Source organism: Silene latifolia, chromosome 6, assembly GCF_048544455.1.
Source record: "Silene latifolia isolate original U9 population chromosome 6, ASM4854445v1, whole genome shotgun sequence".
Taxonomy (NCBI): domain Eukaryota; kingdom Viridiplantae; phylum Streptophyta; class Magnoliopsida; order Caryophyllales; family Caryophyllaceae; genus Silene; species Silene latifolia.
Window position 1 is genome coordinate 26,445,962 of NC_133531.1, and position 22,181 is coordinate 26,468,142.

A 22,181-nucleotide genomic window follows, 5' to 3' on the forward strand; every position below is an offset into this window, starting at 1 on the left:
GTTGAGTTATAATGCTACCCACCTATTGTAGATGGGTACTAACTTAATAATTAACTGTATTATAAAGTAAATCTTCTAATATGGGAAGTAAGATGAATAAATGTCCCAACGACTTTCGATTGTCACCAAAATATGTGACGAAGTATTGAGTGTGCTCGGTTAGATGTTTAAGGTCGAGAACCGGTAATGTAAGCTCGAAGAAAGCTTTCACGCATGTCCTATGTGATTTATTCCGGCCTATCTCGAAGGTTGGTAAGCCAAATTCTTTAATGGCTATGTATCTCGTCACAAACTTATGTTTATGCCAAAATAGGTCGAGAGGAAATTATTGTCATATGACTTCATAAATACCAATATTAATTTAAGACCTTTTTAATTTAAGAAGGCTCTCACCGAATAAAGTAAAGTAAAAATAAATAAAAGTTGTGAGAGATCTTAACTCTTAAATTAAAAGCGTCTTAAGCAAGGCCAACCGACAACCGCTTCATAAAAGTTGCTAAGAAAAAACTATTTCATACGTGTACGGCACCCAATCCCAAACCATGTCTAATTACGTGCGATTCGATTGATGTTTCAGACCATGTCCAAATGACCAACGTATGTTTTCTAATTTGTATTAAAAATGGAAATACACAATATATAATTTGGTGTTTGATCTTATGCAATATTGTTACATGTCCTTTAATGTTGATTTTACTTATATACAAGTATAATTCAATTTTTTTTCCACGTTTATTCATCTTACATCCCATATTAGAAGATTTATTTTATAATCATTTATTTACAATACAGTTAATTATTAAGTTAGTACCCAACTACAATAGATGGGTAGCATTACAACTTAAGAATATGCATTTGTATCATGTCTATCTAGGCATGGTAAGCATAAAATTCGTAGGCAACTTAAGTCTACTTGCCATCCTTTAAGGGTGGACTAGTCCCCCCCCCCTTTTTTTATTTTGTTTTGGAAAAAATTTAGATCTAAAGAATCCCGTGAAAATTCACATCTAAATAGTTTCTCACCGGAACTGCAAGAGGTCTATAATACGAGTAATATACTAATCACAAGCCTCATGTTTTTGCGATGATGCATACTTTCAAGTTTCAATTGCGATCGAAATATTTGACGAATCATTGAAGTTATGTACTCGCTTAGATTTTTAAGGTAGGGAACTGGTAATGTAAGCTCGAAGAAAGCTTTTCATATGCGATTTATGCCAATACTGGGCCTCCCAACAAAAAAATGATTTTGGCTATTTGTGTATTTCCATTTTTAACTAAGACATATTTTTGGGATTAGCCGTACGCGTTTGCAATAGTTTTTTGCCAAGCAATTTTTACGGTAAAGTTAAAGTATTACCTCGAAGATCAAAACAAGTGTTATCTTTGGTATGGGAGGGAGTAGGTAGTGGATGAAGTGTTTCTTACGATTTGTACTATGATACAAGATGTCAAAGTGACTAGTATTCGAAAGGAGCCATTCGAACTCAAATATATGACATGCTTGTGACACAACCCAAACCGATCAAACTAAAACCCGACTCAAATGAGAATGCTAGCCATCATGTAACAACCCCGGATTTAATGATACAAATAAGCTAGATAAATATTGCATTTTATATTAATAAAAGTCCATGGTGGTGGAAACACCATGACGATAAATCCGGGTGCTACTGAAATATATAAAGTAATAGTTAACTACGCATACAACTACTCTCGGGAATGAAAACCCGTCCAAAATAAAACAACAAGGTTCGATTACTAAACATCATAACTATTATTTATTATCTCTCTCTCAAAACCCATCCATGACCAAGAAGCACATCAACCTGAAAAAAAATATCAACAACCACCGTCAGTGGGGAGTAACTAGGAGTCCTCCCAGCCACGACTTAAGAAAAATCAAGCAACAGTTATGAGCAAATAATAAGAGACAACATATAATCCATTTAAAATATGAAAACATGTGAACCTCATAGATATTAAATATCAAGGTATATAATCACAAATGAGTGAGTAATAATGACACCACATGATTAATTAAAATGTGTAACCAACTTACAAACTTCAAGTCACTTACATGATTATATGAAATACTGTAAAAGAAGGTGGTCATAATAAAAAAAGAAATAACACCAATTTACCTGAATGACATATGAAATGAGTAATGATAATATACGAGTGGTAAACACATCCAAATCTTGGACCATAAATACATAGAATAACACGAGACAAGAACGAGCACCGTCTAGGGCCAATAACCTGAAACCCTAAACCTTGGTGTCAATAACCTGGCACCAAAATAACCCTACGGCGGGACACATAACCGTGAACCCATGTCTAAAAGGCGGCGGACTCTCGAGGACATAATGTCTAGTTAAGGCGTAAATGTGCGAGAGACTTAACCGATCAAGGCGTAAAAGTGCGGACCCTTGACCCCCAAACGACATATCCATAGACTCATAAGAATATCCAAAAAGGACGGTCAACCCATAGCAGCGAGGCCAATAACACGAAACCATGCCGGGGTACTAGGTAGGCCAATAAACTGAAACCTACCCAGTTTGGTATTGCTCTTCTCAAGTAGACCAATAACCTGAAATCTACTCGATATCTTATACTCTAGCTAAACCATATATAAAATGGAACAAGGTCCAAAAGATAACAAATGTGCACCATGAATAACCTCATGTTAACATACCAAAATGCTCATAACTGAGCGATAAATAATATCAAATGAAATTCAATAATGGTCGTCAAAGCTAGAGTATAAGTTCAACTTTTCCAATATAAAACAAGAGACACTCATGTCAATATATAATTTACGAAAGGCAATATCACAAAAAGCATATACATGATATTTAGCATTGTAGAAGTGACAATCAATTCTTAACATATACATTATTGTAATCTCACATTATAAACATCTTTATGGAAAATATATTCACAAGACATGGTAACATCAAATATATTATTACTTATTTCCTTAATAAATATTTATTAATTCAAATAATTAAACACCTATTAATTCTAAACAATTAAACAAAAGTTATATTCTGCCCATGCAAAATTACTAGACATTTTAAGGAGCTATGAATTTAATAAAAATAGTACCTAATAAATTATTTAATCTCATTTCATATATTTAACTTAAAATAGCATTTAATAGGCGATTTCATGCAAAAATAAAGAAATAATTAAGCAAATTGTGTCACGACTATTAATAATTTATTTTTCATAAGTATAGGACAGAATATGCATAAAAATAAATTGTAAATATTTTATTTATATTTATTTATTATTCTAACACAATTAAACCTTTAGTTATAAAATTCAAAAGTAATTATACAAATTACAAAATGGACATGAAAAACTTTAACGCACTAAAATAAGTCATATTATGATAAAACATTCAGTTTTAACATTTATTTATATATTTTACATATTTACTTGAGATTAATTGCATAAAACACGAATATATACTAAATAAGAGCAATAATAATTATAAAAATAAAATAATTAATTTAAATATTATAAAAATTATAATAGGCCAGAATAAAATTAAGGAAGTAAATTTTTCGATTATTTTTTTTATATATTTATTAGACGATTATCATATAAAACCGTGATTAAATATCAAATAACAACAAATAAATATATGATAGTTATAAAACTAAATAATCACATGCAAACTCATAAATAATGATAATAAATCAGAATATAATCAAAAATATAATATCTATAATCATCCATATATTTTACATATTGATTAGATTGTTAAATCACATAAAAATACAAATAAATCATAGAAAACATTAAAGAAATATTTATTCATCACAAAAAAATAATAAAAAACTACTATTTATTATATAAATCATGAATCTCATATATTTCCATGATTTTAAACATCATATATATTATCAATCTTATTATAACCACATAAAAGCACTTGAAATTCGAAAATCATAGAAAGGAGAAAACCTAGTTACCTTGATAGAGATTATTACTAGTAAATAGGTAGGATAGTATTATAAGATCAACCCAAATGATCTCCCTCAACCAAGGTATCTTGCTCACCTCCTTGAACAAACATAAGAATTAAAACAAATAATTAAATACTACTCTAAATAAACTAGTATAAGAATGACAATTAAATAATTACCTACACTTACAAATGAGCAAGATGAAAGGGATGTGAGAATGAAAGAAACAAAGGTTGGAAATGGATGTTGAAATCTACGGCCAAGTGAAGGATTTTAGAGAGGAAATTTTGTAGAATGATTATGTTTAACTTGTAGGTAATAGGAAGCTAATAAGGAGTGGGTGGTAGAAATGATTAAGGCTAGTCTTTAGGCTATTACTCTAGGTAAATTAGTGAGTGGTAGAAATGATTAAGGCTAGTCTTTAGGCTATTACTCTAGGTAAATTAGTCACATGCCTAAGAGGGTAGGCCTTGGGCTCCAAGGAAAAAATCAAGTTGCCAACTTGCCATGTGCCTAGGTGATGAGGTAAATGATAACTCAAGGTGAAAAGAGGAATAACGAGTGTGGGTCTTGTTCGCGGATTTCTGCGACAGCCTTTCGTATTTCGGGCATAATTTCCTCTACAGAACTCCGATTGAGGTGCTTTTGGTGGCGCTGGAGAACTAAAAGAAAGACCTACAACTTTCATTTAATGACCAAGAGCTAAATCTGTACTTAGAATATCATAAAATTAGCATCAACGACGAAGTAGTTATTCGTCGGCATAAGGAGTGTAAGTTTAGGATTGGTATTTGGATATCATTGTCGAAAAATAATAGATTTTAAAGGATAAGATTTTATTGTGAATCATTATTATTATTTAAAATAGGAGTTTTATTATATAGGATGACGTGAAAATTACGGGGTGTTACACATCAAGTCGTGTTTTAAAAAAGGGGGAAAAAAAACTAATCCACCCTTGAAGGATTAGATCCAGTTTAAATTGTCTAACCTAATCGTATCTAACCGGATCATAATTGCTTTGAGTTGCAAATTTGCAATGCTACCCTGAGTACTAAATCTATAATTAATTGTATTATAAACTAATGATTAAAAAGTAAATTTTCTAATATGGGACGTGAGATGTATGCATTAACGTGAAAAAAATTAAAGTATATATAAGTAAAATAAAAATTAAAGGTCATATAACAATACTGCATAAAACCAAATACCATCAGACTCATCTCGTCACCAAATTTATGTATATTTGGCATCTCGAAAAAAGATGTGCCTCTATAACGTTTTAACATAAGAAATTATACTCGCGCGACATCATTAAAGTTTCTTTTCGAAAACAATATCAAACGTGCACTCACTCCCAAACCCATATCTTAATTAAAAACGGAAATACACGTATATTCTGTGCGATTCGATTGAGCTTCAAAATAAAATTTCTTTTTGTAATTTAGCGTCTTTATTAAACCGTGTTTTTAGAAATTTCCGTATAGCATAAATCAATAATCAACGTCCTGTTACTTAAAGTTTTGTAATTTGTAGTATCGTGTTATTACTCTGTATGAAGCTTCTTACCTTCTACTCAATACGTAGTATGTAACACCAATGTTGGTTGAATCATTGTAATTCGGCGGATTGCCCATTAACCCATTTCAATAGGGAAAACCAAGGGTGGCAGGGGCGAATCTGGGCCTAGGCTACTCGGGCTATAGCCCGAGTTGTTTTCTGAATGAAGAATTATATACTTTACAGTGTAGTAAAGATTCATAACAATATATGTGGCATTGTGGTCTAGCTTATACTTTCCATAGTGGAGGCAGGAGTTCGAGGCTTACTTATCCCACTTTTTTATATTTTTTGCTCCAAGTCCCACAATGAATGATGTAATGTTGTAGGGATGTAATTTATAGGGAATGTAGCATTTGGGATTAAATCTTTTTAACTATTTTTTCTTCACTTTATCTTATGCATCATCTCTCTAACAATACCATCACACTAATGTTGTCTAAGTTTATGCTCAATTTCTCCATTTTTTTTTGTTTTTATTCGTTTTCCCCATATATGAAACTTCCATGTGTTGTAACTTTCTCATTATTTCATAATCTCAAACAATTATTTAGTTCATTAGACTGAATTATTTGTTATTTTCCTAATATCTTACTCCCTCCATTCCAATATTTATTTACCCTTTTTTTATTTTTTATGAAGAGTATTCTAATCAAAGGTAATTAAAAATAATTGGGAAGGAGTGATTAGTTTTTCATTCTATTTTAATACACCTCGTTTTATTTTTTATGAAGGGTATTTTAATCAAAGGTATGAAATAAGTTCCACCTTTACAATAATTTTTATACATCTTTCAAATTTTTCGTCATAACTTAACCATTTGTTTTTGCATTGGAGTATGGTTAAATCACTTTAAAACAATTTAGCTAAAACCTTTCAGGAGTACAATATAAATACTTCGTCACTAAAATAGTTAGAACAATTACAAATTAACTTCATTCGATATAAATAGTATGAGTAGGTCTCCTAAAAAACTTCTCTCAATAAATTTATTGAGAGACTAAGTACAAAATAGATTGAGCGTATTATTTTATATATTTGGCCTAAAGATTACAGAAGTGACACGTAAATGTTATATATCCATAAAAACATTAATCAACTATTGGCTTACCATGTCTTATACAAAACGTCAGTACCTTAAATTTTATGTTTAAAGGAAAAAAATTACTCGGTATCATTTTAGCCCTAGGTAAATTGAATTCCTGGTTCCGGGGGGTTGTTGAATCACACAGTATGAATTAGTTTTCTAGCTATGAAATGACATGCAAGAATTATAATATGGAGGCAGCAAAATCCATTATCGTTGTACTCTCTTCGTTTCAAGTATTTGTTTTTTTTTTTGTACTTTTTTTTGAGTTTTTAATTAAAGGTAAATAAAAGATGAGGACAGAGGAAGTATCTTGAATAAATTTAAGTGTCAAAGTGAGTACTCTGTATATGGTACCACAACCTAAAGTTTTGTTCGTAAATATAATCATAGAAAAAATGCATAACTACGATAAGTCATTAAGAAATAATTGACCGAATAGTAATGTAGTCTTCTTCCTAGGGTTGATAACAAGCCTATCAAGCTGTGCACGACGAGGCCTTTCTCGGTTTGTACTCATGAATTAAAACACGAACTCGAGCTCACCCGAGCTTAAAAAAAATGTGTTCATTATCAAGCTGGCGAGTTTAAACCTAAGCTTAAACTGAACTCGCTCCTATATATAATTGTTAAATTTTTGTTTTTTGTTTTGATATTATATGAATCAATGGTAACATTTGAAACAATGATTGAAAGTTATAATAGTGATGTAAAATATTTTCACAAAATTAAGAGAAAAATCGTATCTAGATAAGATTATCACAAAGATATAATAGTGATGTAAATGCATTACTACGATAAGATCTAATCACACAAGTTCGAGATTCTCACGAGACTTTCGACCTGAGCTGACGTTAGCTCGGCTTGACTTATTAAACTCTCGAGCCGAGAGCCGAGAGCCGAGTTTTGACAAGTCAAGCTTGAGTTGCTTGGGCTTTTCATTTGTGCTATTCTTGTAGGCTGTAGCTACTTGGAATTTTCCAAATTATTAGATAATTTAACCATTACATGAATCTTTGATTGTAAATTCTATTTGAAATTTGAAAAGGGTTCATTAAATTCAACTCATGAAAGTAGAATATTAATTTAATTAGTGCATATTCCATAACAAATTACGATTAATCCCACCTTTTGTTTTTGTCCCACATTAATTGTGAAAAAAAGCTCTACCAATATTTTATAACCTTTTTTTTTCTTATCTTCAGAGCAATAGCAATAGGAGACTTTATATTAAGTTATTCTTATGTAACTGGTCTTTCACATTTTTCATAATATGCTTATTGGTTCTCAAATTCCAATGTATGAACACCGAAGTTCATTAAGAATAACCTTTTACTTGCAATAAACGAACTTTTTATTTTGGGTTTTTAGTGATCACCCCAAGACCAAGAACCACTAGTGTTATTGCTCTAAACCTTATCGGTAGTATCACAATAATGATGGATAAAAAGTGTATAAATTGAAATCGAACACAGTAATGATGGATAAAAAGTGTATAAATTGAACTCGCATACTAGAAACCTTATCGGTAGTATCACAATACAAATTATTACTTCGTTCGTACCGCTTATTTGTTTATCTTATTGTGGAGGTTATTCTCCTAAATATCCTTAATAATGGTTAATGACAAGGAATCACACTTAATCAATCATCAACCCAACTCATTAACATAATCCAAGTTGAAATCACATACATTGGTTTAATTAACAAGAAGATAATAGCATTAGAGATTCAATAATGGTAATTAGACACAATGAACACAATTAAATGCCTAATTATAAGTTAACCCCTTTCTTCTAAATCAAGTTAGGAGCAAATCACACTCACTAATTTAAACACAAGTTGTTGCTATTATTAGAATTGCAAAGAAATCACACTTAACAACTATAACAACAATGGATTAAGGAAATTGATACGATAAAGCAACAAAGAAATCACTTAATCACTTTAATCAAACAATAATTCCAAGATCCAACATTAAACACAAGAGATTAACAATAATAATAATAACAATTAGGGAAATATTAGAGTGTCTTACAACCAAAAAATTACACCTTTAGGATTGGATTAAGAGGAAAGATTAGCTATCCATTCTAGAAGATGATGAAAACCTAATGGTATTCATCTATATATAGTCCTAACATAAGAGGAATAGATAGAAGAAAGCCCGTAGCAAAATTGAGTAACCCAGAAAAAGTAGCACGGTGCGACTTTTGGGAAAGGAAAAGTCGCACCGTGCGACTTTGCCCCTGGACTGCACTTTTTCAAAAGCCTATATCTCTCTCGTTTCTTGGCCAAATGAGGTGTGTGACCTATCGTTGGACAGCTAAAAACATAAACTTTCACCCTCACTTGGACTTGAATCGATACGAGCTCTAGAACTCAAGATATACTCATTTGAAGTCGATCCTTATGCAAACGAAGCTTCAAATCTTCAATTGCTTCATCCTTGTCGATCGTCATTACCATTTGGTCGATCCAATATCTTTCTAGATATCCAACATAATGCAATTCTTAATATTACACCTTAGACACTTCACCAAAGGTGAATGATAACTTTGGTATGAAAACACAAACAAAATGTACATAAGCTACATTGAAGCAACTATAATTATACATATTAGACTTCTCATAATAGTCAAAACATGTTCTCTTATAACTCATTAGCATCATTGTTCTAATTAAATATAGAGCTCGTACTCTCATGTCGTTTAAAAGAACAAATAATCTTCTTTATTATTTTCTCTTTCTAATAAATTGACATAGAATAAAGCATACACGTAGTGTTTGTGATTTTGCACCCAAAATCATATTATTTACTAAAAGCTCTATATACATCATCATTCTTATATTAGAAAACAACAAATCTCGATGATTGTTTCACTTATATTTACTCTATGCAAATCAACAATATTTTACAAAAAGAATTTGACTTCTTACCAACATAAAATCAATTATCATAATCTCATATAGTGTGGTGTAAGCAAAATGAAACATAAATAATTGAACCTTACGCAACCATTGTTTATTGACATAGTCATTATCCAACAAATTAATACTTCTAATTTTGGTTCAATTAGTCACGTATAAAACATGCGATTATCATTTTCTCTACACCCCCACAATCAAAGATATACATACTCTTTACAAATTATAAGATATCAACTTTAAACTTGATGAATAAATTTATCAAATAAGTTGAACGTCTTCCCCCACATGTTGTCACGCCACAAATTAGTGACAAACATAATCGTTCAACACATTATTCATTCATTCATCATCTCAACTTTTAGATATCACATAATCATTGTCAAATTATGTTCTCCATAATCTACTTTTATGAAGCTTTGACAAATAATTGTTTCCAATTTTTGTCACACATATCCAAGATACTATATCAATTTAAAACAAAATATTTAGCCCCCACATATGGTTCATAACTCAAATATCAATTTTAGTTCATCTCATAATCAAAACTAAAAAATCAATCCAAATGTGTGAAATATTTTGCTTGATAAACATATTATACACATAACAATATCTTGGTCACTCAATAATTCTTGCTACTTTGTCATTCAAAATATTGGAACAATTTCATTCACATAATCTAGAAATCAATTACTAAAAGAGCAATTTTGCCAAGATTATAGACATATCATACCAAATAAAGTAGTAGCTTAAACATACGAACGATTAAGGCATATATAATTTGACCAAACCTTCATATTTATCATCATAAATATTTTAAAGGAAAATCTCGAGAACATACCTTAACCACAAGAATGGAATTGAGCAATAAAATTATAGATAATACCATTCTTTTACAAGTTTTCATAAAAACTTTCAGCATACTACCATGACATTGTTGTCCATTTTAAGGATGGTAGATGACCGAATCTGCTCACGGCTTCAACTACAAAGTTGTAGCCCTTCTTCTTAGCTTTCCAACGCCATCTTACACGCCTCAAACAAAGCTCTAGAGACCGAGGTATGGCCAAAATACCAAACTGCTGTCTCACCCTCCGCGGCCTGATTCTTATATCCGAAGAACAATATTTTTGGCCAATAGAAATAATTCCAATGACAAAAATAATGAACACAACTACAATAATAGCGATAAAATTTCGTTTCCCAATTGTTGGAAATATAGTATCACTATAGGGGCGAAGATAAAATTAGAGAATATTTGTTGTTGTGTCGTGGTATGGAGGCCACTGAATGAGAAACGAAATCGCCTCGACTACGGTACAAATCGATATAGGCGTCGTCCCCCAAGGTCACCCAACACTCCTAAAAGTTGTGTACTCAACCGTTAGGAGTTGGAACTCATATGGTATGCTCAAAATTATCAGAGAAGTAGTAGAGATATATGGAAGATGTATATTTCTCAAATGACTACACTTCTCAATTTATAGTGGTTAATTAGCACCATAACCACAAAGTTAGTGGCCTAACCACCACCATGAACATGGGCCAAAAAACATGGAGTTAGTGGCTATAATCATGCAAGTAGTGGAGAAAGTGTAGAGATTCTCTTACGAGGAAAATGGAGGCTTCTCTATGATGTAATGTATTTAGACAAACTTTACTTCCAAAGTAAAATCAAAATTAAAACTAAGCAAATTTATACTCTTCTGTAACTATCACGGAGTACAAATTTTGATAAGTAAATAACACTTCACTACTACAAATCCAGGCAACTACAACGCCCCCCTTTAACAACGATTATTCACGAAAATCACAATAGACGATGTAGAATGTATGGCGCGAATTTTACTAAAATGAATTACAACGGGTATGGTTATAAAAACCGTTGTTATAAGATTTAACAACGGGTTACACATGCACAGCCGGTGTTAATAATTTGGCGCAAAATTGACGCAAAGTTATTGAAAAGTAATCACAACGGTTACTTTTGGAACCCGTTGTTAAAACTTATTTGACAACGGTTGTTGATTTACAACCGTTGTTAAAACTTATTTGACAACGGTTTTTCTTTAATAATCGTTGTCAATACCTTCCATATTATAAACCACACAAACACAAGTCTGCTACAGCCACAAAACACAAACCTTAATACACAAACACAAACCCAGCAGACAAACACAAACACAAACACAAAACACACACTTTCTCATCGTCTCCTTCTCTCTTTCTCATCGTCTCTTTCTCTCTTTCTCATCGTCTCTTTATCTTCTCGCCGTCACTGTTGATTTCATCGTCTAATTATCAGGTAAATCTCGCCGTCACTGTTGGTTTCATCGCCTTTCATCGTCATTATTTTCTTTTTCTAATTATTTCATTTGCATGTGTATGTGTTAGTTTTTATCGACCATTATGTTATTTCTTTAAGTATTATTCGCTTAATTAGCTAGTAAAACAAATTAAATAAACTAAAACAAAGAAGAAGCAAGATGATAGAGAGGAATGCATGATAAACATAATTAATATATATATATATATAATAAATACATAAATTAAAAAAAAATTACATTAATAAAAATGCAATTCTTATATTTTCATAGAGGGTCTTATTCTCCTCTATGATATCCGTCCTCTCCTCCTTGGCTATTTGGAGGTTCCGTTCAGCATCTGCTATATCGTCATATAGCCGAAACTCTCGCCGCTCCGTCAAGCCATCTTCTTTGGCGTCCTTGAGAATGGATCGAGCATCCGCAAGGTAGCTCCTGAAACTTTCCTCAATGTGGAGCAACCGGCGGATGAAACTGTTGTTGTTCTCGATCATAGTAAGAGTTTTAAGGATGATATCATTCATTTTGTTGGAGTTTGGAGTTTGTTTTGAAAGATTAAGTAGGGTTAATTTATTTGGAGTTTGTTTTAGCAGTTAGGGTTTGGAGATGTATATAGTGAGATAATGGAATGTTAGTTGAGATAATGCATGTATTTATACTAAGCAATGTGTGGTTTGAGTTGTTTTTTAATTAATATATATGTTAGGAAGTTGTGCCATAATCATCATCATATCTCTCTCTGCTGCTTCAAATCTTATTAGTAACCCTTCTCATTCCATATTGTCCGTTCATATGCACAAGGATGGCAGTAATAATGCATGCATCGGAATTATAACGGGCCGTAATTATGCATGCATCTAGTAATATTTAATTTAATTTTTTTTTTTATTTTTTAAGAACAAACAACAACGGTTATTTATAAAAAAACCGTTGTCTTTATTTATAACAACGGTTTTGTATATTACAACCCGTAGTTATAACTTTCCCCCCAAAATTGAGTCACACTTTCCACAACGGGTTTTTATACTTAAAACCGTTGTTAATAGTTTTAACAACGGGTTCCTTAAGAAAACCAACCGTTGTTAAAACCTTTTACAACGGACGCTTTAACAACGTCCGCTTTTTTATATAACAACGGTTTTTAACCGTTGTTATAGCCTATATCTGTAGTAGTGCTTGTATTTTACTTTTAATTGCATGCTTTCCTCATAGTCATCCGGTTACATAATCGATTTCTTAAACACGAGTAGATCATTCAGACTTCAGAGTCATCAAATACCAACAGTAAATGTACCAACAGCAAAAATGGAGGCGATAGAGTCAATTGTTGTATCTTGAATTACATGTCTACATGTCAAAGAATGTATAGTATGGAATACAACTTATCTATTAACACGCTCCTTAATTGATTTTAAACAACCAATTCGAAACCATAAGTAACTCTGGTGTTTGATTTTATGCAACATTGTTACATGTCCTTTAATTTCTATTTTACTTATATATGGAGTATAATTTAATTTTTTTTCACGATTTTACAACTTACATACGTCCCATATTAGAAGATTTACTCTGTAATCATTTGTTTATAGTGCAGTTAATTATTAAGTGATTACTCATCAGTCTATAATAAATGGGTAGCATTATAATTCAAAAAGACAGTAATTTCTTAGGTAAAAAGTTTAAGGGGTGAACTAGTTTTTTAAATTTCCTTTTTTAAAGAACGATAACTTGCTCCATAGTCACGTAGAGAATGGAATTACCCGCAAAACAGTAAGTTATTCTCTTTGATGTCGACGTCGATCAATTGGAATATCAGAATATTTGTGTGATGTGACCATAATTGGCGCATATTTAGCCCCCGAATTAGCCTTGTTTCCATGCTTTTTAGTGCTTATTTGGGTCATTTCTTATCTTTAGTTCTTTGTTTTGCATATTCTTTGAGATTTTGATCCCTTGGTAGGAAAGGAGTAAGAATCTTGCATTTTCATGGCAAAACGAGACTAAATTGATCGAATTCAATGACCAAGCATCAAGGAGAGACAAGATTAGAAGGCCTTTGTACATATCATGGTAGAAGAGCAAAGTTGAGGAAAGATCCTTGAGTCCCCAAGGAAATCCCCAAGGAATTTATGAAGAAAAGGGAAGAAAGAAGAAGTTACCACGCGATCGACAATCCGAGCGGATTGTCAACAATCCGCCCGTGATCCCGCCCTTGCACAATCCGAGCGCCCCGGTTGGAATCCGCTCGGATTCCCCTCAACAATCCGCCCGGATTCCCCAGAATCCGCTCGGATTCCATCGCCCAAATCCGGCCGTCCCGACCTTAATCCGCCGGATTCCTTTCACAAAGACGGGTTGTCTTCTTCAAGCTACGAAAAGAGAAGCCCTTCTCTCCAAAAATACCGGCTTCTCCTTGCTCAACTTAAAAGTGTAATTACTAGTTTAGCCCTTAGTTAACCCTAATGCATCCTCCCTAATTTTCACTATAAATACCCCATTAGTCTAATTAGAGGAGCATGTTCTTCTTATCAATAATTAGTGTAGTTAATATCAATCAAATCTCTCTTCAATATTGTAATCAAGTATTAATCAAGTTTTAATCCAAGTTTTAGTTCTTTAATCTCTCTTTTGTTCATCCTTTATTTTGGGTAATTGAAGATTATTTGGGTTATTATTGGGAGATTGACAACCTCTCAATCTAGCATTCAAGTACTTCTATTATTCTTGCTTTATTATTGGAATCATTAGTAGGTATAATCTCTTAATCCCTTTTTAATTATTGTTAATTACTTTAATTTATTCATCATGTTTCATATTGTTGGTATGATTGACAACCTTGCTAGCATGATCAACATGATAATGAGTGAGTAGTCTCTTAGCTAGGGTTAATGAGTGATTAGGGAAACCAACATGGGGAATGATTCATGCTTAAATTAATATTCTTTCATGTTTTATTTGCTTGCTTGTTTTGATCTCAACTCATGCACATGTTATATTTGATGAAATGCTAAGCCTATGAATCCTTGCATTTACTATCATCTCCTATCTTTTCAATGAGATTTGTAAGACATAACCCAACTCGAATCTCATTAGACCATGCATGTTGTTGAGTAGGGAAGATTAAGTCGACTTGTAGGTGTTGTACAATCTAATCGATTCGGCTCCGGGACCCAAACTTTCCTAGGATTGTAAGATATAACCCAACTCAATCCATCACAACAATAATTGCTTGCTTATAATTTGAGAACATGTTTGTATGATCATATCCCATGAATCCCCTATGACCCCATGACACCCTAGTGCCTTTAATCAATTGTTTACACCCCTTTTATTTATCTTGCTTGTTTATTTTCATTGTTATTCTAGTCTAGTAACCTTCTACATCAACCCAATTTGTGACACCCCTTAGACACCGCTAGTTACAATAGAAATCTCATTTCAACTCCCGTCCCTTGGGATCCGACCTTTACTTGCCTCTTTACTAATTGTAGAGTTGCTTGTTAAGCTATAAATTGTGTTTTGATTCGACCGTGACCAACGACCACATCTATTTACTTGTGAATACGAAACGGACCGATCAAAAAATGGCGCCGTTGCCGGGGACGGTGTTTGTTTGATTTAGATTTCCTTTTTTGTTATTAGTTGTGTCTTTCTTCGCCTTGAGGAAGTAAAAATCCTCAAGGTTTGTTCTAATTGTTTTTGAGTTGTTTGAAATTTTGCATGTCTAGAAGGTTACAAAGTGATTTGTTACCTTTTGACCGTAAAATCGAAAGAACCTTGACGAACAATAGGAGACTTGTTAGGAGGAATTTGAGAGGTGTTAGTGAAGTTGTTCAACCCACTAGTGAGTTTGTCAATCCTTTCGCAATAGAAGGAGAAGAAAACCCATTACACAATACCACACAAAATCCACCTACAATGCCAAAATTTCGTCACACTCGTACCCACCGAGGAGAATCTACCAAATGGTACTCCTACACCGCAACATCTCACCGGAAATTTTATTGCCAAGTCCGCCTTCATCCAACTAGTTGAGAGGAGCCAATTCGGGGGAATGCCTAGTGAGGACCCTCATTCTCATATGGAAACCTTTTGCGATTATTGTGATGCTATCTCTCAAACGGGCGTGACTCAAGACCAAATTAGATGGGTCTTATTTCCTTTTTCCTTAATCGGCACCGCGAAGCAATGGTTGAAGGGCCTTGATAAGGCCACCCTTGGAATAGATTCTTGGAAGAAGTTGGCTCTAGCTTTCTACAAAAAATTCTACCCACCGGAAAAGACCAACATGCTAAGAGCTCAAATTACGGGTTTTAAGCAAAGGGATGAAGAGTCTTTGTATGAAGCTTGGGAGCGGTTCAAGGGAATTTGTCGCCCATGTCCTCACCATGGACTTAGCGAATGGTTTTTGGTGCAACAATTTTGGAATGGTTTATATGAAGATTCTAGGAACATTCTCAATATGGGATCGAATGGGATGTTTACCGAGGTTGATGACAACCAAACTTGGAGCAAAATTGAAGAGATGGCAATCCACAATTCACAATATAGTAGGCCTCGCAAGGCTACTAGAGGAGGAAAGTATGAAGTGGACGCCGTTACTCAATTAGGTGCCCAACTAAGCTCCCATATCGATACAATCAACTTGAAGTTTGAACAAGCTATGGCTAGACTTGAGGAAAACTCAAAATCATCGAAGCATCATGTCAATGCCATGACGGCATCCTCATCAATCCCAAGTGGGATATGTGAGAATTGTGGAACTTTGGGTCATGACCCAAGTGAGTGTAGGGGAACAACCGAACAAGTTAATGCCTTCCAAGCTTACAAAAGTGGTACCCCTTATTCAAATTTTTACAATGAAAACACCAAGTTCCATCCAAATCTCTCATACAAAAGCCAAAATGTTCAAAACCCTCAAACAACATACACTCCACCACCCATGAGAAACCAAAATCAAAGACCCTTTTACAATCAAAACCAAGGTTACCAAAATCAAAATCCATACAATCACCAAAATGACCAAGGTTTTGATGTCCAAAAAGCGGTCCTCCAAATGCAAAAGAATCAACAAGAATTTTTCACCCAAATGCAAAAAGATAGCCAAGCAAAGGAAACTACCATCAACAACATTCTAGCTCACACCAAGATGTTGGAAACACAATTGACTCAACTAGCATCTTCAAGCTCACAAAGACAAAAGGGGCAATTACCACCTCAAAGTAATCTTCCTAGACATGAAATGGTTAGTGCCATTCACTTGAGAAGTGGTACAAGGTATGAAGCACCGAAGAAGCAAGTTGAGGATGAAGTTGTGGAAGCTAGTGGAAAGGAAGAAATTGTGCAAAACTCCAAAGATGGAGAATCATCAAAAGAAGAAAGTTCAAAGAAAAATGAAGACAAGGCCAAAGAGAAGGAGCCTATTGTGATTAGACTTCCTTTTCCAAGTCGTCAAGCCAAGCCCAAATTTGATGATCAACTTGGAAAATTCATGAAAATTGTGAAGAATTTAGAAGTCTCAATTCCTTTCACGGAATTAATCAACCACGTTCCGGCCTATGCAAAGTACATGAAAGATATCCTCACAAAGAAGAAGTCGATCCGGAAACTTGAGACTATCGCCTTCACTAAGGTGAGTAGTGCAATACTTCAAGGGAGTTCACCTCCAAAGTTAAAGGATTCGGGAAGCTTCTCAATACCGTGTACCATTGGCGACACAACGATCAACAAAGCCTTATGTGATCTAGGGGCTAGTGTGAGTGTCATGCCGTACTCGGTAAGTAAAAGGTTGGGGATGGGAGAGCTTAAATGCACCAATATCACACTCCAAATGGCCGATAGATCGACGAAGACACCATTAGGGATATGGGAAGATGTCCGCGTGCGAATTGGGAAGTTTTTCATCCCGGTGGACTTTGTCATTGTTGATATGGAGGAAGATTCCAACATTCCAATCATCCTAGGAAGACCTTTCCTACACACCGCGGGTGCGGTGATTGATGTGAAACATGGAGAGCTCACTCTAGAAGTGGGAGATGAAAGCATAACTTTTAATCTTGACAAGACCATGAGAGCTCCTCGTTTGCATGAGCCGTGTTTCATGATTGATCATTATAGCCGAAAAGATGAAAGGAAGAAATCGGAACTCCAATGGAGGAAGAAAATTGAAGATGCTCCATTCAAAGAGCAAGTGAATTGTGACAAGGAGAGCTTGCAAAGCTCATAAAAATCAACCAAGGAAGAAGAGGATGGCCTCATTGGCCAAGAGAAGAAATTGGGAGAGTTGTCTCCATCTAAGCAAGAGATTTTCAATGATCAACTCAATGAAGTTTGTGGTCTTTGGGACGACGAGTTTGAAGGGATTTTTAATCCCTACATTGGACATGCCATCGATCATGATCAACAACAAGGGCCACGGTCTATTGAGGACCTCTACCATAATAATGAACAAGCTTTTGATTACTTCTTCAAGGTGTTGAGCAACATCAACAACACCTTGAACATGCCCCCTTGACATCTCATCGAGAATGAGAGTTTGGTGGAGTCCTCCCTAAACCACCACTTGTAAATATTTCTAACTCCCTAACTTACATTTCAATTCTTGTATTGCATTTTTTTGTCATCTTTGGATTTTTATTTACTTTGATCAAAATAAGTGTCATGTAAGAGAGAAGTGAGGGAGGGACTAACAATTTCAATTGATGTGTAGTGCTTTACCTTAGTGTGGGGATGGCAATTGCCTAGGCTATCCATGCCTTAGTAGTGCCCCCACAATGAAGAACACAAGCCTTGGAAGAAAAAATGGAAGAATGATAAAGGGAATGCGTTGTGCACGGATGGAACTGAATCCGTGTACACAGGGGAAGAATCCGAGCGGATTCCAGAGAATCCGCCCGTCTTATGCAATCCGAGCGTCCTGCGAAAAGACGCCGTCCCCGAATCGAGCTGAAATTTGAAATTTTCTTTGTTGAAGAATCGAGCGGATTCCGGAGAATCCGCCCGTCTTGAAGAATCCGTCCGTCTTGTGGAAAAGACGCCGTCTTTGCAACTGAGGAAAACAAGCAAAAATCTCTCGGATGAAATCCATCCGCCTTTGAAGAAATCCGCCCGTCCGTGTTCGATAAAACCGAGCGGATTGTACCAAATCCGCCCGTCTTTAGGCGAGCTTTTGCAAAGATTGAAGAAGTAGAATCCGCACGGATTGAGCCTAATCCGCACGGATTGCCCCTGCAGTTTTGAAATTTTCGGCTTCTTTAAAACCCCTCCCACCTTCATTCATTCATTCATTCATTCATTCATAAACACTACCCACAACATCAAAACCCTCATCCTCTCCATCATAAAAACAAAAATCCTCAACAACATTCACCAACATCAAATCAAACCATCCTTCCAACAACAAATTAATCACTCCTTCTTCAACAAAAATCAAAACCAAGAACAAAATCTTCAACCTTTGAGTCGATTTTTGTTTTCATAAAGGCAAAGCCTTTCACCTTCAAATCGATTTGGGCATACTACAAATTGAAGATTTTTCATTCTTTTCTTGATTAAGCTCATCAATGGCAAGGACTAAGGGTGCAACAAAGGCAACAAAAGCACCAAAGGCTAAGGCACTCTCACAAAGGCAAAAGGCTCTTCAAACAAAGAAAGCTTTGGCTATGGTGGTAGCAACACCAAACTTGGAAGTGCAACAACAACAACAACCTTCTATGGGACCATCAACATCTTCTACTCCGGTAATTAATCAACTTTTGCATTATCCGGAGGTAACTTTTATTTCCGATACCCATAGAAATACCTTTGTCAAGTTTGCTATGAAATCTATTCAATCCACCAAATTCATATGTAAAGATGCCTTGGAAAAATTGGGTGTTCTTGAATAAACAAAAGCCTTTTTCAAAGCCATGGGGTTGGAGAAATTGTTTGAAACAAAGGAATTGACATACCCCTCCCTTGTCTTGGAATTTTTAAGTTCTTTGAAAGTCACCAAAGTTGAGAATAGGGAAAATATCGAGTTTCGTCTAGCTAATGTTAGTAGACGCATTACCTTTAAGGAATTGGGTGAAATTTTGGGTCTTAGTGATGAGGAAAGTTATTTCAAGAGTTATGGAAAGTATGACCCCGAACCTCTTTGGGAGGCAATCTCCGGGAAGAAATTTGAGGATTTTCATGCATGTCGTGCTCTCTTGGTCCATCATCCGGGCATAAGAGTATGGCACAAGGTTGTGGGAAATACCATAATTGCTAGGAAAGACACCAATCATTTCACAAGACTCGATTTTATTCTCCTTGAATCGGCTTTGAATATCGGAAGAATTCACACCAAGCCTTACAATTCTTTGAGGCTATTGGTTGATAGATGGCTTAATGTTGATAATGGGAAGAAGGGCACGACCGTTATTGTCAATGGCGGCCTAGTCACGGTCCTAGCTAAGCACTTTGATCCTAATTTCAATAAGGATAAGAAGTACAAAGCAAAGGAAGGTGGCCATCTTATCGATATGCACATTATGATTCACAAGTTCAAGTGGGTTGCCCATAACCCCCTTGACACTAAATATGGATGGCTAACTAGTGAAGCTAGATCGTTCACCTTGCCCTCAAAGATTTGTCGCCTAAGCGTCCACCGGACCAATTATCTACTTCCCCTTTCCGAAGAAGCCGAGTATATCATTCAACAACAAAAGGGTGATCTTGAAACCCCCTCCTCTTCCATTGTCATACCGCCTTACCCCTTTGAGTATGAAGAGTTCAAGCCGGAAGGAATTGAAATTGGGAAAGACTATGTGACTCTTCTCATGCAAACAATGCACAACCAAGCCTATGAAGATCGGAAAAATGCTTATTTGGCTCAATATCCACCCCTCCTACATCTAGCTAGGCAAGGACTCCTTGATCCATCTTGTCCTTTGCCTAGTTGGGCGGATAGAGAAGTCTTATTTCCGGGTGCATCTAGGGACGTGGTGGGAGACAATGAGGTTGTTGGAAATGATGAAGAAGTTGATGATAATATTGAGGAAGAAGCAATGGAAGAAGAAAGGGATGGTGAAGATGATGAAGATGATGATAAGGAAGAAAGTGAAGAAGTAAATGACAAGGAAAGTGGCAATGTGACCACTTCTCATGAGGGAAGTGATGATGATGATAGCATGATGGAAGACTAGCAAGCCTTGGAGACTCCTACACTCCCATGGTTTGTCTATATCTCTTTGTATTTTATTTCATTTTGATCATTGTTGGTTTAGTCCTAGCCCCATCAAAGGACTCACACCTCGGTACCATTGAGGTGTTCTTATTCTATTGTTCCCGTTTTAAAAATCCAAAATGACAAATTAGTTTCATGCATAGCATAGTGTGTGCATAAACTATACCCATCCTTTGACATTAGCAATAGTGTCTTACTCGGTTTGGGGAAGTTAATGCATACACAACGGGAGGTAATCTAAATTATCCTCTCCGTCATAACAAAAAAAAAAACCATGCATCATGTAGTGTAGCTTAGTATAGAATTGCATTTAGTATAGAAATCATGCATCATCTTTGCATAATTTCCATCATTTTGGCCATTGAGGACAATGCCCATATTAGTGTGGGGATGGGAATTCTAACATTTAACTCTTATTCAAAAACCCATAAAAATTGAAAAAAATTTCAAAAATCATAAAAATTGAAAAAATTGAAAACCCAAAAACAAGTTCATTTCCTTTGTATATATTGTCTTGTATATATTGTGTTTGTTTTATCCTTGTTCACATTGATTGACTACGCCACATCCGAGACATGAGGATATTGAAGACCGCATGGTATGATCTTTCTAATCTCCTTTTTCCTCTTTATGTTAATGACTATGTGGCTTTATTTTGATTGATGCGGTAAAAACAATGTGAACTTAGGACTTGCATCTAGATTGTTTGTCATATTAGTTGGTATAATCATATGCATTAGGATGTTTATATGGTAGTTGCATCATGGCATGTAGTTTGCATGGTTAGAAAATTTTGTGAAACCGTCTATTTGGGAAGCTTGACAAGTGTATATAGCCCCTAGTAGATGCTTTTTATTCTTAAGACTTTGCTTGTTAGAATACTTGTAAAACACCGTAGGATGTGTCATGCTAGTATCCTTTGACCCATGGATTAAGGCATAGTCAAGAGTACCTTGTGGTGTGATAACTCCTTGGCTAGCGTTTATTCCAAGGTGACCCTTGAAACCATGCATCCATACAACCATCATCCATGTTCTACCACATTTTTGTCATCAAAGGGAATGGGCACAAAAAGAAATCAATTTGAGTTC

The 22,181-nt window shown here is 34.8% G+C and overlaps 1 long non-coding RNA gene and 1 other non-coding gene across 2 annotated transcripts; both read right to left on the minus strand.

Moving 5' to 3' along the window:
* Positions 1-1,669: 1,669 nt before the first annotated feature.
* LOC141658679 (uncharacterized) lies at positions 1,670-4,260 on the minus strand. Its single transcript, XR_012549344.1, has 3 exons — positions 4,173-4,260; positions 3,990-4,080; positions 1,670-1,829 (listed from the first exon to the last, which is right to left on the minus strand). It is a non-coding gene; the product is annotated as an uncharacterized LOC141658679 (long non-coding RNA).
* Positions 4,261-16,170: 11,910 nt separating this feature from the next.
* On the minus strand, positions 16,171-16,277 carry LOC141589071 (small nucleolar RNA R71). Its single transcript, XR_012520026.1, has one exon. It is a non-coding gene; the product is annotated as a small nucleolar RNA R71 (small nucleolar RNA).
* Between the last annotated feature and the right edge of the window lie 5,904 nt (positions 16,278-22,181).